This window comes from Lipotes vexillifer, unplaced genomic scaffold, assembly GCF_000442215.2.
Source record: "Lipotes vexillifer unplaced genomic scaffold, Lipotes_vexillifer_v1.1 scaffold306, whole genome shotgun sequence".
Taxonomy (NCBI): domain Eukaryota; kingdom Metazoa; phylum Chordata; class Mammalia; order Artiodactyla; family Lipotidae; genus Lipotes; species Lipotes vexillifer.
The window spans coordinates 1,025,376-1,040,627 of NW_006789814.1; positions in this window are offsets into that span (position 1 = coordinate 1,025,376).

The window sequence follows — 15,252 nt, forward strand, 5'->3', positions numbered from 1 at the left end:
ATAAAATTTGTTTAATGACAACAAACACCTACAGTGTAGCACAGGGAACTATATTCTGTATCTTGTAATAACCTATAGTGGAAGAGAATCTGAAAAAGAATATATATATATATATATATATATATATATATGCACACAAACAGTTGTGTTTAACTAAATCACTTTGCTGTACACCTGAAACATTGTAAATCAACTATACTTCAATTAAAATAAAATAAAATAAAATTTGTTTGATGAATTTCACATTCTAAGTAATATGGAGAGGATAAAATGAATTCATTAATGCATCTCAGAACACCATTGACAATACATAGTGGTCACAGGTGAGGGCTCTGGAGCCTGACCACCTGGCTCACAGCCTGGGTCACATCCTTTAATACCTTTCACCAAAGGGCATAACTTCTCTGTACCCCAGTTTTCTCATTTGTATTATGGAGGTAATGACAACACCTACCTCATGAAATTATTCTCGAAATCAAGTGAGATGGTAGAATAAAGCACTTTGGAACACATTAAGCACTCAGTAAGTGGTAGCTATTATTATTTTAATGTACCAGAGTACCTGAGACTTAACTAAGCTCTAGCTAGATTGTTGCCATTGTCATTAGTAGAAACAACCAACCAACAAACAGAAAACTTCAAGCTTAACAGCCCTAGGAGACATACAGTCTCTCTCTCTCTTCTTTTTTCTTTTTGAACTGAAGTATAGTTGATTTACCATTTTGTGTTTGTTTCAGGTGCACAGCAAAGTGATTCAGTTATGTGTATATATATCTATATTCTTCTTCAGACTCTTTTCCCTTATAGGTTATTACAAAATATTGAGTATAGTTCCCTGTGCCATACAATAGGTCCTTGTTGTTTATCTTATATTTGGTAGTGTGTATGTGTCAATGTCAAACTCCTAATTTAATCCCTCCCCCCCTTCCTCTTTGATAACCATAAGTTTGTTTTCTGTGTCTGTAGGTTTATTTCTGTTTTGTAAATAAGGTTATTTGTATCTTTTTTTTTTAGGACTCCACATATAAGTGATATCATATGATATTTGTCATTGTCTGGCTTACCTCACTTAGTATGATAATCTCTAGCTCTATCCATCTTGCTGCAAATAGCATTATTTCATTCTTCTTTATGGCTGAGTAATATTCCATTATATATATATATATACGATATATATAAGATATATATCATATATAAATGATATATAAGATATATATCATATATCATGATATATAAGATATATATCATGATATATGATATATAAGATATATATCATATATAATTATATATATAAGATATATATCATATCTTCTCTATCCATTCATTTGTCAATGAAAATTTAGTTTGCTTCCATGCCCTGACTATTGTAAATAGTGCTGCAATGAACACTGGGGTACACGTTTCTTTTCGAAATAGCATTTTCTCCAGATATATGCCAAGAGTGGGATTTCAGGATCATATGGTAATTCTACTTTTAGTTTTTTAAGAAACCTCTGTACCATCTTCCACAGCGACTGCACCAATTTACATTCCTACCAACAGTGTAGGAGCTGCGGTCCCTTGAGAGCCGCCTCCACGCTGAACCATTAGGCGTGGATTGGATGCAGCTGTTCTTAAGTTGAAGCAAGCATCACCATCACCTGGAGGCTTGTTAAAGCAGAGAGGTGGGCCTTGCCCTCAGGGTTTCTGAGTCAGTTGGTCTAGGGTATAGGCCTGATGACTTGCATTTTTAACAAGTCCCAGGAGAAGCTCCTGCTGTGGGTCTGGGAACACACTGTTGTTTTTTCTTTTTTTGGCCATGCCGCTGGCACACGGGATCCTAGTTCCCTGACCAGGGATCCAACCCAAGCCCCCCGCAGTGGAAGCGCAGAGTCTTAACCACTGGACCGCCGGGGAAGTCCCTGGGAGCACACTTTGAACCATCTATTTAATAGTCTAATTCTCAGGGAGCCATCTCATTTCCAAGCTCTGGCCCCATTAGCCAGGCATCAACCATGGTCCCGTCTCACTGCCCCATACAGCCCTCTCAATGTGGGAGCCCCCCTGGAAAGAGGCCACCAGAATGCCTTCTCACATCCTCTCCTTTGATGCTAAAGGCGACCCTGTCACCTTACAATCACCAGGTAGCCAAGGAATTAATCTAAAAAGACCAAGCCCTTCTCTGCATCCCTGAGTTAAGAGGTAGAATTTTTCAGAGATACTTTAGCAGCTGTTCCGCCTCTGACCAGCTCTGGTTCAGAAAGAGTTAATTATTTGTTTTTGTTTCAGTGGACCCCAAATGTGAAGGGGTTCCTCTGGCTCCTACCCTCAAATTAAATCTTTCTCTCTAGAGAAACATAAAACTAGAAGGATTCAGAGCTACATTGTTTCATTCACTAAAAACAAAACAAAACCGAAAAAACCCTTCCTTCTGAAATTCATTAGCTTTGTGTTAATATTGTGACCAAAATTAATTTTAGACCAAAGTCAAAGCCATTACTCTTTATTTTCCCTAAAATATATTTTACCTTCAGAAACCTGGCAAGTAGGAAAGTACAATTCACTATTAAAATGGGCTTTGCTAACTTGCAGTATAATCTTTGCAGAAGAGTTGAAGAAAAAAAGAAGTAACAGAATTATAGAGAAAAATTTAGAGGAAAAAAATGAGACAGATACGCAAGAAAAAATAACACTGTAGACCTAAAGGAACAGTTGGAAAATATTTTCTGTAAAAGGCCAGAGAGTAAATATTTTCAGCTTTGTGGGCCATAGAGTTTCTGTTGCAACCACTGGACTTCATCCTTGTTCTGTGAAAGCAGCCACAGACAATATGTGAATGAGTGTGTATGACTGTGCTCCAACAAAACTTCACATGTGGATGTGAAATTTGAATTCCATGTAATTTTTACCCATCACCAATATTATTTATCTTTTAATTTTTTTCCCAACTTACAAATGTAAAAACTATTTTTAACTCATGGACTGTATAAAAAAAATGGTAGCTGGATTTGGCCCACAGGTTTTAGTTTGCTCACCCCTGACCTAAAGAAAACAGTTTAATTGAAGCATCATCTCTGCTTTCAAAAATGTTATCAGGGACTTCCCTGGTGGCACAGTGGTTAAGAATCCACCTGCCAATACAGGGGACACAGGTTCGAGCCCTGGTCTGGGAAGATCCCACATGCCGCAGAGCAACTAAGCCCATGCGCCACAACTACTGAGCCTGCACTCTAGAGCCCGTGAGCCACAACTACTGAGCCCACATGCCACAACTACTGAAGCCTGTGTGCCTAGAGCCCATGCTCCACAACAAGAGAAGCCACCACAATGAGAAGGCTGTGCACTGCAATGAAGAGTAGTCCCCACTCTCCACAACTAGAGAAAGCCTGTGACAGCAATGAAGACCCAACTCAGCCAAACAAATAAATAAAATTTTTTAAAATGCTGTCAGTTATTTTATTTTATTTTTTTTTGCAGTACGCGGGCCTCTCACTGTTGTGGTCTCTCCCGTTGTGGAGCACAGGCTCCGGACGCGCAGGCCCAGCGGCCATGACTCACGGGCCCAGCCGCTCCACGGCATGTGGAATCTTCCCGGACCGGGGCACAAACCCGTGTCCCCTGCATCGGCAGGCGGACTCTCAACCACTGCGCCACCAGGGAAGCCCCAGTTATGTTTTAATTGAAGTATAATTGGTTTAAAATATTGTGTTAGTTTCAGGGGTACAGCAAAGCAATTCAGTTATACATATATAGGTCTATTCTTTTTCAGATTCTTTTCCCTTATAGATCATTACAAGATACTGAATATAGTTCCCTGTGCTATACAGTAGGTCCTTGTTGTTTACCTGTTTCATATATAGTGGTATGTATGTGTAAATCACGAACTCTTAATTTATCCCTCCCCCAACCTTTCCCCTTTAGTAACCAAAAGTTTGTTTTCAAAGTCTGTGAGTCTGTTTCTGTTTTGTAGATAGGTTTGTTTGTGTCATATTTTAGATTCCACATATAAGTGATATCATATGATATTTATCTTTCTCTGTCTGACCTACTTCATTTAGTATGATAATCTCTAGGTCCATCCATGTTGCTGCAAATGGCATTATTTCATTCTTTTTTATGGCTGAGAAATATTCCACCGTATATAATATATACCACATCTTTATCCATTCATCTGTCGCTGGACACTTAGGTTGCTTCCATGTCTTGGCTATTGTAAATAGTGCTGCAATAAACACTGGTATGCATGTATCTTTTTGAATTATGTATTTTAAAAAATGCTAGCAGTACTTTAGGGACACAGTGAACAGGCTTGTTTTTCCTTTGCCAACATGATAGTGGTCAAGAAGTGGTTAACCCGCTGGGCTGCTGGGGCAAAGAGGTGGCAAGGAGAAGTGAGCATTAGAAATATGAAAGACTCTATATATCTCTGTCCAGTGGGAAATTTCTTGTCAGCCCAGATACCACTCAGATAATGGCAAACAAAAGATGTCTAAATGTCTTCTGGCATTTTGTCATTCTATGTTTCAGTGCCAAATGAACACATCCTTAGGCAAGTGATCTCAGTTTCTAGGAATTTTAGCCATAGTTGCAAGCAAAACTATTTGTACAAGATATTCCTGGCAACATTGTTTGTCCTAGAGAAAAACTGGACAGAGCCTAAACATCCACATTCAGGCACTACTTAAGAAATTTAGGGGGAAATCCATACAATGGAGTAGTATGCAGCAGTAAAAAACAATGAGGGCAGCTTTTACACACAGATGTTGCTCAGTGGTCCAAGATGTATTGTAAGGGAAAAAAGTATGTTGCAGGATAGTGTTTGGTATTATCACTATATTTTTATTTTTGAATATGTATAGTAAAAAATGTCAGAAAGGAAAAAGCTCATTCTATACAGAACACATGACTTTTGCCTCATTGCCCAAGATGGTTGCTGGTGCTCCAGCCAGCAGGAAGAAGAAAGGGTGGAAGAAGAGGCAAAATATACATGGAAGCTATCTTTTAGGAAGCTTTCGTAGAAGCCATTATAGATTACTATATATTACTATAGATTACTTCCTCTCACACCTAGGATTTAGTTTCTTGGCCATACCTAATTACAGGGGAGGCTGGGATGGGTAATCTTTGTTCTTGGTGACTATATATTAATAATATATATAAATAATATATATATAAAAACAAAAATAATATATATATAATATATATATAATATATATATATATATATATATGGAACTATGGAGCTGCCATACCAGCATCAGGCTACCTGCCTCTAGGCTTCATTTGTAGGAAAAAGAAATACATTTCTATTGTTCAAGTCACCATCATTAGGATTTTATTGCAGCTGAACTTCATTCTATTATATTACTATAACAAGATGCCTTCAAATCTGTCATCACTTGAGGAAGAAGTCCTAAAACTACCTCAGAAAATCTTGGAGGAATCAGATTGCATAAGGCAATACACATAAATACATAGCTCATTCAAAGGGAATACATAATGGAATTCTTCCTGAAACAATTGGTGTCGATCTCTGGTTTCACTAAATACTGAGATTCAGCGCACACCAAAGTCAAATATTGACTTCCCCTTTGCTTTGCTCAGCATTCATCCTCAAAGCAATAAACTAAGATGGAATGTGGGTAAGAGAGGTCAAGAGAAAGTGCTTTACCTGCTTCTCCATAAGTACAGTGCTTGGGCTAGTTCTCAATAAGGCTATTAAAAAAGATCAGAATTGAAGCAAAGTAAATAGTTTGGGATTATAAATGTATTGAGGGCATGCACAAAACGTCTTTTATAAACATTATTTTAAATGTACTACATTTCTGTAGTATGTACTTAAAACTGTATTTTCTGGGCTTCCCTGGTGGTACAGTGGTTAAGAATCTGCCTGCCAATGCAGGGGACACAGGTTCGAGCCCTGGTCAGGGAGGATCCCACATGCTGCAGAGCAACTAAGCCCGTGCGCCACAACTACTGAGCCTGTGCTCTAGAGCCCACGTGCCACAACTACTGAAGCCGGCGTGCCTAGAGCCCGTGCTCCACAACAAAAGGAGCCACTACAATGAGAAGCCCACGCACCACAATGAAGAGTAGCCCCCGCTCACCGCAACTAGAGAAAGCCCACATGTAGCAACGAAGACCCAACGCAGCCAAAAATAAATAAATAAATTTATAAAAACAAAAAAACAAAAACCTGTATTTTCTCTCCTTGAGAAAGTCAAGGGACTTTACTAAAAATGTTCTTTTGTCCATTTTAGGTAAACATAAACTTATATCTGAGAATTTTTAAAGTAAGGCTAACCTGGAAAAACAGCAAGAGAACTGCTGAGGTTTACAGCCTTTTTCTACCTCGTTCAAAATCCTAAAAATGTACCCTACCTAGCATTTAGAAAACAGAGGTATAATACTATAACATAAATGGACAGTTCCTACTAAAATATTTTAAAGGAAGATACAGAATTTCATTATATTGCTTTTGTGTTGTGCTGACTTTTTAAAACTGTATTTTCATTATCATGTTTTTGTGCTACAGTAAATAGCACCCTGAAATATGAAATTGACATTTAACTTTGAAATTTCCTTTTTAAAATATTAAGAGATTTATAAAAGCCAATAACTATCTACCTTAAGCTCTACATTTATTTCTGAAGCATGGTTCTTCCAGCAATTTCTAATTAGTGAGAAACCCCAAATGGGTCGTTTTGACTTGATTTAATCTAATTCTTTTCTTTATGATAGTTGTTAATTTTCAATGTAACTATGAAAAAGAAGAGGGATTTTTTTCAATGGCAGCTAACAAATAGAAACCAACTATGGGCCTATGTATTTCAGAAGGTCCCTAAACTATGTACCCTAGGACTAGATTTAATTACCAGATCACATTATAGCTGTTCAATCAATTTTTGTCATAATGGCTCTTGAAAATTTATGCTACTTTTTGGACAACCACTCTTTTTATTTACTTTTTAATACCAATGTTTTTTCCCCAAAACACATTAAATAAATATACTATAAGAAGTGATAGTTTGACACTATGGTTTCCGGCAAAGACACACTTTCCAATTTACCCAACACAACAGTTTCAAGTCAGAAAATACTAAGTGGAACAAATTTGAATTGCAAGCCATGTTTGGAATGAACTCTGAAGATTTTCTCTGCATATATATACACCAAGAGTGAGGGATAAAAAGGCAGCATCTTCCTTATCTCTCGAGTGTACTTGGCACATGTACTATTTCCATGATCACTCTCATGTTCAGTGTTGTTTTGTCCTAAAGGTGTTTATCTGAGCTCTACTGTAATTTTTTTGTACAATCTGAATACAAGATAACCAACCCATCAGCCCCCAGATTGTTTAGAAATTACTGAAGAACATGGTGCAGAAAGAAAAATGCACCATTCCCTTGTGTATTTCCTTCTCAACTAAGTTTTTTTTTTAACATCTTTATTGGAGTATAATCGCTTTATGATGGTGTGTTAGTTTCTGCTTTATAACAAAGTGAATCAGCTATACATATACATATATCCCCATATCTCCTCCCTCTTGCTTCTCCCTCCCACCCTCCCTATCTCACCCCTCTAGGTGGACACAAAGCACCGAGCTGATCTCCCTGTGCTATGCGGCTGCTTCTCACTAGCTAGCTATTTTACATTTGGTAGAGCATATATGTCCATGCCACGCTCTCACTTCGTCCCGTCTTACCCTTCTCCCTCCCCATGTCCTCAGGTCTATTCTCTACATCTGCATCTTTATTCCTGTCCTGCCCCTAGGTTCTTCAGAACCTTTTTCTTTTTTTAGATTCCATATATATGTGTTAGCATATGATACTTGTTTTTCTCTTTCTGACTTACTTCACTCTGTATGACAGACTCTAGGTCCATCCACCTCACTACAAATAACTCAATTTCGTTTCTTTTTGTGGCTGAGTAATATTCCATTGTATATATGTGCCACATCTTCTTTATCTATTCATCTGTCGATGGACACTTAGGTTGTTTCCACTTCCTGGCTATTGTAAATAGTGCTGCAATGAACATTGTGGTACATGACTCTTTCTGAATTATGGTTTTCTCAGGGTATATGCCCAGTAGTGGGATTGCTGGGTCGTATGGTAGTTCTATTTTTAGTTTTTTAAGGAACCTCCATACTGTTCTCCATAGTGACTGTAACAATCTGTATTCTCACTGACAGTGCAAGAGGGTTCCCTTTTCTCCACACCCTCTCCAGCACTTATTGTTTATAGATTTTTTGATGATGGCCATTCTGACTGGTGTGAGGTGATACCTCATTGTAGTTTTGATTTGCATTTCTCTAATGATTAGTGATGTTGAGCATCCTTTCATGCATTTGTTGGCAATCTGTATATCTTCTTTGGAGAAATGTCTATTTAGGTCTTTTGCCAATTTTTCAATTAAGTTTTACCTTCCTCTTTTGGCAAGTACAATGAAGCTTCTTTGCATTATATCTTGTGAACAACTATATTTATTTACTCTCCATTTAAAAATTATTACTTATGTAAACTTGTTTCCATTGTTCAATTGATATATTTTCTATCTTTGAAAATCATGAGGGTATTTTAGATTGAGATGGAATGCATCATAATTTTCCCATTAAAAGTAATGGAAACATTTTTTCCCATTTAATGACTTTTTACTTAGCATCAGAATTTTCAGGAATGAATTAGAGTCATTAAAAAAGAGATAAGTGTATAGATTCTTCCTCAGGCAGAAATAGACCAACAAATACTCTTTCTCACTCACTTGCTCTCATTCTTACTTTCTCCCCATGTGTAAGACAGACTCTTAATATGGATCCCAAGCTTTTCTGCCCCTTTGGTGTAAATTGGCCTGCATAATTCCCAGGACTATAAACATGATGGATTTTATTCCCATGATTAGGTTATATTACTTGGTACAGTTGACCTTAAATAAAGACATAATCCCAATCACACTAATCTAATCACAGGAGGCTTTAAAAAGCAGAGAGTTTCCTCTGGCTGGTCATAGAAAGGGAAGTCAGGGAAATGCAAAGAATGAAAAGGATTCAATTTCAGGAAGATTCTTGGTTGTCAAAGGAGGGGGCTACATAGCAAGAACCTGAGATGAGCCTCTAGAAGCTGAGAATGGTCCCAGATCAACAACTAGAAAGACAGTGGGAACCTCAGTACTACAACCACAAGGACATGAATTCTGCCAATGACCCAAGGGAGCTTGGAAGGGAAACTTTACCTGGTTGAACCATCACATTCGAATGCAGCTCCTGACCTATAGAACTCTGAGCAAATAAAAGGGTGTTATTTCAAGCTGCTAAGTTTATGGTAGTTTGTCAAACAGCAATAGAAAATGAATATACCCCAAATTAGTCAGGATAAACTGAGTAATATTACAATTTTTAAATTATTTTTTAAAAAACACAGAATTTCAGAATCATAAAACAACCAAGGTTTACCTCTCACTCACACAAATGTCTGATGTGTTTTATTAGAAGGGCTCCTCTCAGAATAGTCACTCAGGGATCCAGTATGTTGGAGGCTCCTTTTCAGGATGTGCTTCTATACTTGCTGGGAGAAGCGCAGGCAAAGGGTTTTCACCACAGCCTGGCAATCACACATGTCCCTTCTGCCCACAACCTATTCACCAGAACTATTCATATGGCTTTGACCAAGGTCAAGGAGGCTGAGAAGTTCAATCCCCCTTCACTGGTGAATGATCATCATCTCAGTTACAACCATCAGAGCACTGTCCTCCTTCATCCTCCTACGCCCAGACCTCAGCAGATTCTACCAACACCATGGCTACATTGAAGAGCATATCCATTCCGAGGTCTCAGACCGGCCATGATGGGATGAATCAACGCCACAGGTGTACTCTGTTATGCTTTCACTCTCTTCTACACATTTTTAAATTAGTTGCCGACATTTAAAAAATCAGAACTTTTCCCATAAATATCTGAATCTAGAGCTCCTCTCAAGACATTCAGAAGATCTTGCAGTGATCTATTTCAAAAAACAAGGTAGAGCTATCTGGCCTGACCTACAGTGTTCTCTAAAGAGCATTGTTACATGAGAAAAATTCTAGTCAAACTTTTTTATTGCATGTTTCTACATACAAATCCAATAGAAAAAGATCTAGAAGAATACACACATCAAACTGTAAATCATCTAGTTACCTATTGGCAATAGAGTGAGAGAAGGGGATTCCAGCAGCCCAGAATGTAAACGAATTGTTTTATCTGGCCAAGAAAATTCACCAAGTTTTAGTGAATAAAGATAAGAATGTTTATGCCTTAAATTGAGAGAAAGGTCTTACTACCATTTATTTTAAAGAAGTTGTATTGTCTTAAACACAGCAGAAAAAAATTTCAATGCACCTCACTTAATCATTTTTATGAATTCTACAGTCCACTTTTCTAAGACAAGGACAAACAACAAGAATCCCTGGTATTTCCTGTTGAGCACTACCTACAGTTGGTGGTAGTCATAAGCCTGGTCTTGAGACATTGAGAGAGCACAAATTATCGAAGAGCGATTTCATTCTGTAGTACGGTGACGTTGCTCCATAGTAGATAGCTACGGTTATGTTCACTCAGCAGCCCTTCCATCTTCTGAAATGACTCCCCATTCATTGAGGACTTTTGTCACTTTTGGCCACTTATAAATTACTCCCCCTCTTCCAACACTCCAACTTCCTTCTGGAAGTTTACCCCTCACCCTTTGTGTTCAGAATCTCTGATTGGTAAATCCAGGTGTCTACCCTCTTGTATGGTCAGGCCACTCAAGATGGCTGTTCTTTTGTTTTCACCGTGCCTCGTGGCATGCAGGATCTTAGTTTCCCAACCGGGGATTGAACCCACGCCCCCTGCAGTGGAAGAACAGAGTCCTAAACACTGGACCGCCATAGAAGTCCCAAGATAGCTGTTCTCTTGCTCTCCATACATCCCCTGCCCAGCCAGGACCTGCTTCACCTACACCCTACACAGGTGACTGACTTTCCTACGTACTTGCCCCAGGCCCCAGCTAGTGATGGTTCTTATCAAAGCAGCTGCATCTCACGGGGAGATCAGCTCAGTGCTTTGTGACCACCTAGAGGGGTAGGATAGGGAGGGTGGGAGGGAGACACAAGAGGGAGGGGATATGGGGATATATGTATACATATAGCTGATTCACTTTGTTATACAGCAGAAACTAACACACCATTGTAAAGCAATTACACTCCAATAAAGATGTTTAAAAAAGGGGGGGATGGGAGGGGCCTGCCCCTCTACTGTTTTCCCTGGTAACTAATGAGCCCACCTGACATCAATTCCCCTATAGCTGGTAATCTCCCTATCCCATCCCCCCCACACTCTGAGCAAAGACTGCCACCATGTCCTGCCTGCTGTCTGCTGCACATGTTGGGGTGTTGCTTCAGATGTGTAAGCTCTCCCATCCATTAAACCTTTGATGTCTCTATTACTGACTCTGGGCTCTTTCTTCAGTCTTAAAGCTGGGCAAGTGCAGGCTTTGTACATCTGTGGGGAGCAGCCCAACACCTCTTATGGTAGGCAGAATAATGGTGGCCCTCAAACGTATCCATACCCTAATCCTCCCAATCCATGAGTATATTACAGTATATGGCAAAGAGGAATTAAAGTTTCAGGTGGAATTAAGGTTGCTAATCAGCCAACCTTAAAATAGGGAGAGTATCCTGGATAAAACAGGTGGGGGTCGGTGTAATCATAAGGGTGCTTAAGAATGGAAGAGCGAGGAAGAAGAGGAGAGTCGGGGGATGGGAGAAACAGAAAAACATTCAGGGAGAGATGCAGCTTTGCTTGGCTTTGAAGATGGAGGGAGGGGGCCATGAGCCAAGGAAAGCAGGTGGTGTCTAGAAACTGAGAAAGGTGAGAAAATACACCCTCCCCCAGAGCTTCCAGAAAGGAACACAGCCCTATTCACATCTTCATTTCAGCCTAATGAGACCTATGTCAGACTTCTGACCTCCAGAACTATAAGATATTAGATTTGGGTGGTATTAAGCCACTAAATTTGTGGTCACTTATGACAGCAGTAGGACACTAATACATGCCTTGCTGCTGGAGAAGCCAATCTTTCTAGAAGATCCTTCTTCTTGTCACCGTCAAATGGAACCTCAGAAGCATCTCTGCTTTCTCCCAGTTTGAGAACATTTTCTTTCTTTGTCTGACTCTCGAGTGCCTTTTTAATAAACATACCCTTTAGTTTATGTTTGCTGAAGTTGTGCTCCTAGTACTGGCAGTTAAGCATCCTGATTATATTTGCTAATTTGGGTAGAGGACCTTTTTTCAGTAGATTTTTCCTTTCCAAGGATTATTTAAAAAAATAAAGTATTCGTTAACCCTTAGTTAACCAGTTAATGACAGTAGTTAGAATCCCCTGTAGGTAGCCAAGGTTTGCATGGGTGAAACTGGTCTTTGTAGGATGTCTTTCTTATCCCATATTTTTCTGAAAAAGAAAAAGAATAAGGACAGGACAGAGTGGTAGATAAGAGTCTGGGCTTTGAGGCATGCAGATCAGAGTTCAAATTCTACCTTCTCTGCTTTCAAGCTGTGTGACCTTGGCCATGTGATGTGATGGGAGGGGACCTCCATCCACTCAGCCTCTGGTTTTTCACTTGGTGTTATGATCTCCATGTTTCTGACCCCTGTCCCCCGAATTGCAATTTGCCCCAGGGAAAGTTATCTATTTCTCATTTAAGACTGTAAAAGTTTGAATATTTTCTAGTCTCAATTTCCTCCTCTGAGAAATATGGATGATGCCACACAGATTTTGAAGATGAAAGGAAATAATACACGTAAAAGAATCGTACTGATCCTGGCACATGGCGAGGACTCAATAAATGCTGGTTGGCAACATTACACCAAGGCCAGATGAGCCTCTTTAAGCTTCAGTTTCCTCATTTTAAAAATGAGATTGGGGGTGGGTGGGGATTCAAGATGGCAGAGGAGTAGGAGGACGTGGAGTTCATCTCTCTCCACAGATGCATCAGGAGTACATCTATAGATGCAATAATTCTCACAGAACACCAGCTGAAAACTAGCAGAAGACCGTGGACACTGGAAAGTACTATAAAGATCCCTGCATGGGCTTCCCGGGTGGCGCAGTGGTTGAGAGTCTGCCTGCCGATGCAGGGTGTGTGGGTTCGTGCCCCGGTCTGGGAAGATCCCACATGCCGCGGAGCGGCTGGGCCCGTGAGCCATGGCCGCTGAGCCTGCGCGTCCGGAGCCTGTGCTCCGCAACAGGAGAGGCCACAACAGTGAGAGGCCCGCGTACCACAAAAAAAAAAAAAAAAAAAAGCTCCCTGCATAACTGGGTAGGATGGAAAAAGAAGGGAGAAGGAGGAGGAGCAGAAGCAGGATGGGACCTGCACCCCGGGGTGGGGGAGCTGAAGCAGAGGAGAGATTCCCGAATTTGGAGAAATCCCCTCTCCAACGGGGAAATCGATTGGGACAGGAGGGAAACATTTGAGGCTGTTGGAGGAGGGTGAAGCAGCCGATCTGTGGCAGACGGTATAGAGCGAGAAATACACGGATGGTCCGTACCACAGCCCTATGTGGCCCGGACTGGGACGTATGTTCACAAGTGTGCAAGGGGGCTGGGAGCTGGAGCATGGGGACTGGAGAACAGGCTTGGAGCGAGAACTGCCGTTGGGTGTGGGGAGACAAACTGAGGGGACGGAAGGGAGGAAATCCACAGCAGGGAATGCCTACAGAGGAAGGCCAGACTGCCGTGGAAGGAGGCGCTACTGCTGAGTCACATGCAGGGGGAGGAGCCACTATTGTAACCTCTCTCTCCGCACACACCGGTGCTTGCTGATGATAATAAGAGAAGCCCCCTCAGGGCTGGCCCTCACGCGCCTCACGCTGGGCACCAGAAAAGGCCCTCACTAGGGCCATATCTCCTGCGCCCATGGCCACAGGCTTCCCTGCACATTTGGTGCCGCCGGGGCTCCCATGATCCAAGCAGTCATACCACCTCTGCGTCCTGTCCTCACTGGGGCAGACCCAAGAGCTACAAGGGGGCCTCAGGACCAGACTCCTGTGGGTGGACCACACACAGAGGTGGGGATAAAACCAAAGCTGATGGTGGTGGTGTGATGAATTGGGAGATTGGGATTGACATATATACACTAATATGTATAAAATGGATAACTAAGAAGAACATGCTGTATAAAATATAAATTAAATAAAATTCAAAATAACAAAAACAAAACCAAAGCTGAACCCCAGGGATGGGGTGACTAAGGAAGAAGATCAAAAATCTCCCCAACAGCTGTACAAGCTGTAGACTAAATCCCCACAGTCATATATGTAGACCTCATCTATGGAATATCTGAGTAGACAATGAGTGTTCCCACAAATTAAAACGGTCTGGCTCTGGCAGCTGTGGACTTTGGGGGCAGCACATGCAGGAACTGGGCCACATCAGAGTCTGAGAGGTCCCCACAGGGCCCACAGCAGGTCCAGAGAGCAGCCCAGAGGAAGGAGAGCCTCGTGGGGAGGCAGAGGTGGGCTGAGGCTCACAGCATGTGCAAGGACACTTACAGTGGAGACTCCAGGGAGACATAATTATTATTACTAATTCTATTATGTTTTGATTCATTCTGTTTTTGGTTCTGGCTTTTTTGGGAGGGGGTTTCTTTCTTTCTTATTCTTTTGGTTTGTTTGTTTGTTGTTGTTTTAGTATTTTTCTTATTTAGTCTTTTGGGATCTCCATTTTTTTTTTTTTTTTTTTGTGATACGCGGGCCTCTCACTGTTGTGGCCTCTCCCGTTGCGGAGCACAGGCTCTGGACGCGCAGGCTCAGCGGCCATGGCTCACGGGCTTAGCCGCTACGCGGCATGTGGGATCTTCCTGGACCGGGGCACGAACCCGCGTCCCCTGCATTGGCAGGCGGACTCTCAACCACTGCGCCACCAGGGAAGCCTGGACCTTGTCTTTTATATATAGTAGTGTGTATCTGCTAATCCCCAACTCCTAATTTATCCCTCTCCCCACCTTTTCCCTTTGGTAAACATAAGTTTGTTTCCTATGTCTGTGAGTCTGTTTCTGTTTTGTAGTTTATTTGTATCATATTTTAGATTCCACATATAAGTGATATCATATAGTATTTGTCTTTCTTTTTCTGACAGCTTCACTTAGTATGATCATCTCTAGGTCCATCTATGTTGCTCCAAATGGCAGTATTTCATTCTTTTTTATGGTTGAGTCATATTCCATTGTATACATGTATCTTTTTTTTTTTTTTTTTTTTTTTTTT